At 42.2% G+C, this 4,107-nt stretch overlaps 1 protein-coding gene across 2 annotated transcripts in view; it reads right to left on the bottom strand.

Moving 5' to 3' along the window:
* The window catches only part of SIRT4 (sirtuin 4), a 16,765-nt gene extending 14,832 nt beyond the window's left edge, over positions 1 to 1,933 (bottom strand). The window contains exon 1 of one of the 2 annotated variants that reach the window (XR_824216.1): positions 1,855 to 1,933. The gene's annotated coding sequence lies outside the window, so the exon portion shown is untranslated. The remainder of the gene's footprint in view (positions 1 to 1,854) is intronic. The other variant, XM_010828621.1, reaches the window with a different exon arrangement.
* Positions 1,934 to 4,107: the final 2,174 nt, after the last annotated feature.

Raw genomic sequence — 4,107 nt, 5'->3', positions numbered from 1 at the left:
ACAGCTATTGTAGGCCTCCCCAGACAGCCATTTTGCTTTTTTGCTTTTCTTTTCTATGGGAATGGTCTTGATCCCTGTCTCCTGTACAATGTCACGAACCTCATTCCATAGTTCATCAGGCACTCTATCAGATCTAGTCCCTTAAATCCATTTCTCACTTCCACTGTATAATCAAGGGATTTGATTTAGGTCATACCTGAATGGTCCAGTGGTTTTCCCTACTTTCTTCAATTTAAGTCTGAATTTGGCAAGTAGCAAAAACCAAAAGTCTTTTGGAAAATATAGTGCAGAGCTGAAACAAGTCCAATGAAGGTTTCTAGTAGCCTTCCACTTGCCAACACAATGAGAGTGACTGTTACTTCAAACTCACAAACGCTGGGCATTTCTGTGGAAATAACCTCTCTCTGCCGAATTAATATGTCCTGCCCAGAGAAAACCTTTTCAGGTTAAATATTAAATTACCATATGATTCAGAAATTCCACTTCTAGATATATACACAAAAGAATTGAAATAAGAACTTAAACTGATACTTGAATGCCAATGTTCATAGAGACATTACTCACAATAGAAGGAAGAAACCTCCTGTCAAAGAATAAATGGATAACAAAATTCTGTACAGTAGAATATCAGCCATAGAAAGGAATGAAATTCTGAAATATACTACAACAAGGATGAACCTTGAAAACATGCTCTGAGATAAGCTAGATACAAAAGGTCAAATAAATGTGTGATTCCCTTATATGAAGTACTCGTGGTGGTCTTGTCGCTAAGTTGTGTCCTACTCATGCGACCCCATGGACTACAGCCTGCCAGGCTCCTCTGTCCATGAGATTCTTGAGCTACTAAATTCATAGAAAGTGGAATATGGGTTGTCAGGGGTTGTGGGGAGAGGAATGGGGAGTTAGTGTTTAATGGGAACAGTTTGGGATGATGAAAAAGTTCTGGAGGTCTGCAGTGGTGATGGTTGCTACCGAACTGTACACTTAAAAATGGTTCAAATGGCGAATTTTATGTTATGCACACTTTGCTACAATTAAAAACAACAACAATAATAATGATAACCAACACTTTTTCAGAGGATAGTCACACCGTGAATCAGAAGCCAAGTGAACAGCACTCAACACAGAGCCCATTTCTTTTCCTCCCCAATTCGTAGTCGTGAGTTAAGTTAATTAGCATGTTCCCTCCCACAATGCTTTGCTTCATTCTCCACTAAAAACTAAGCGAAATCAAGCAACTGAATCAGCGTATGTCTTTCCGAGAGCTCTTCATATCGTTGTCTAATTTTTATTCATTCAATATTTAAGGGTTTTGCCACGAGACGCCAAGTCACCTTTCTGAAATAGGAACCTTGCTTATTGGGAACGATGAGAAGGGGCGTTACTCGTTAGCTTTGCGCAGTGGCAGTATCGTAGCCAATGAGGTTTATCCGAGGCGCGATTATTGCTAATTGAAAACTTTTCCCAATACCCCGCCGTGACGACTTGAAATATAGTCGGCATTGGCAATTTTTGACAGTCTCTACGGAGACTGAATAATTTCGGTTTTAAAAGAAAGTACTACTTTTTCGAGGCAAGTTATGTATTTGTTAAGCCCCTATATGAGAAAGTAGGCTCACGTTTTCATTTATAACAGCTTTGTGAGAGTACATTCTGTTTTCATTTATTTTAGCCGTTTATTTATTGGGTTTTGCGTTTTATGTTAAGCTTTCATGAAGATTACTTGATCAAACGTGGTTAGGCAAATCCAATTTTTTTATTCGTACTGCCTAGTTTTTTATCTTTGTAATACTAACAATTAAAATTTTTAATTCGGGTTTTTGAAAATGCTTTTTTCTGGTCCCACACTCTCACCTCCAATTCCTGGTTCTTCTTCGGTTTGTCCTCGCTTTTCCGGTCCTCCTGATGCTCTGTTTCCTCCTCAGAGTACAAGTCAACCCGATTCGTCTCTGTGACGTCATGCTAATTTGCATAACATTCCCCGGCATCCCCAGCGAGAGCGCTCTTATTTCCAAAATAATAGTGTTCGACAAGAGATGGCCCAACCACAAGAAGCCCCCTGCGCGGATGGGCCTTAAATGTAACTGTATGCAGGGAAACAGATTCAATCCACGAGCTCGCTGGCGGTCGCTCACCCTCAGTGAAAAGGCAGTTGTCATCCGTGGGGGAAGCGGGTGCGTCCTCACGTTCTCCAGCTTTGCGCAGTGGCAGTATCGTAGCCAATGAGGTTTATCCGAGGCGCGATTATTGCTAATTGAAAACTTTTCCCAATACCCCGCCATGACGACTTGAAATACAGTCGGCATTGGCAATTTTTGACAGTCTCTACGGAGACTGAATATTACTTGTATAAGAAAAGCTTAAAATTTCTTCTGGGCTTATAAAGTTTGGTCGTGCTTTTTCTGTGGCTGGTTTTACAGTATGTTGGGCTTTTCTAACCACTATAATTCTGAGGCTTGCATAAAACTCGTGTTTGTACAGTCGGTTGATATCATCCAACTATCTCATTTTCTGTCATTTTCTCTCAATTTTACTTAGCATCAGAGTTTTTTTTTAGTTTTTCATAACGTTAAATATATTTATCTTAAGGAGCTATTCTTCTGTGATATCTTACTTTTTCATTTTTTATTTATTTTTGGGTACATTGGGTCTTTGTAGCTGGTAGAGGCCTTTCTCTAGTTGTGGTGAGCAGGCTTACTCTGTTTCTGCGCTAGAATATTTTCTAATAGTCGGTTCTTCGTATTAGGTGGCCAACCTATTGCCAACCTTCAGCGTCAGTCCTTCAGCGTCAGTCCTCCCTTTGAATATTCACGACTGATTTGTTTTTCTAGGGTTGATTGGTTGGATCTCCTTGCTGTCCACGGGACTCTCAAGAGTCTTTTCCAAAACCACAGTTCAAGCGCATCAGCTTTCTTTATGGTCCTACTCTCATACCTATATTGACGTGAAAACATGCTTCACGGAGTTTGTTGGTTTCAGTTGCGGCGTTTTCTTATGTATTTCTAGTCAACGTGATTTAGGGGTACGTGTCTAACTCCAGTATTCTTGCCTGGAAAAACCCATGGACAGTGGAATCTGTCGGGCTAAAAGCCCACAAGGGTCGCAAAGAGTTGGACATGATAGCACGCATGCACCTTGTCACACCTGCAAGTCCAGCCTGGAGGTTTCCCACAGTACTACCCATGATTTTGGTTGTAATATTGTAGTTATCCCCTGGGAGCTCACAGTTGCCAAATGACCAATTTGGCTCCCATCACCCCTGAAGAGGCAGGGACTCTTAAGAGGGTCACGGATGCACAGAACCAGACAGAGGTCTGAAAATTTTTCATCTATTTCCTTTGAAAAGGACCAGGAGGTGGTCCAGTGGTTAAGACGCCATACTCCCAGTTTGGGCTTCCCTTGTAGCTCAGTTGGTAAAGAATCTGCCTGTAGTGCAGGAGACCCAGGTTCGATGCTTGGGTTGGGAAAATGCTCTGGAGAAGGAAATGGCAACCCACTCCAGTGTCCTTGCCTGGACAATCTCATGGACAGAGGTGCCTGGTGGGTTGCAGTCCATGGGGTCCAGAGTCGGGCACGACTGAATGACTAACACTTACTCCCAGTTCAGGGGGCCTGGGTTCAATCCCGGGTCAGGGAACTAGATCTCGCATGCCACAACAAAAATCACATGCCATAACTAAGATCCGGTGCAGTCAAATAAATAAATACATATATTTAAAGGAAAAAAAAAAAAAAGAAGAGGAGGGGAATGGACACAATAGACTTGTTCAGGTCCCACTATGGAGTCCCTGGCAGAGCTGCTCTTGGAACCAAGTCTCCTAACTCTTAATAGGGATGCTGGTTTCCACTTTAGTGGCTACCTCTAGTTTTGTCCTCTTAGGAAGCCAGGTGTGTCTATGAACAGAAGGCCTCAGGAATCCTATCCCTGGCATGGCAGATCCTTGACCTGCTTAGGCCGCCACTTATGAATCATTCCTCTGGCCTCTAGCAAAACAACAGACTGGTTCCAAATAGGAAAAGGAGTACGTCAAGGCTGTATATTGTCACCCTGTTTATTTAACTTATATGCAGAGTACATCATGAGAAACGCTGGACTGGAAGCAACAC

This window comes from Bison bison, unplaced genomic scaffold, assembly GCF_000754665.1.
Source record: "Bison bison bison isolate TAMUID 2011002044 unplaced genomic scaffold, Bison_UMD1.0 scf7180017864495, whole genome shotgun sequence".
NCBI classification, from domain to species: Eukaryota; Metazoa; Chordata; class Mammalia; order Artiodactyla; family Bovidae; genus Bison; species Bison bison.
This window is presented reverse-complemented; position numbering and strand designations above follow the sequence as displayed.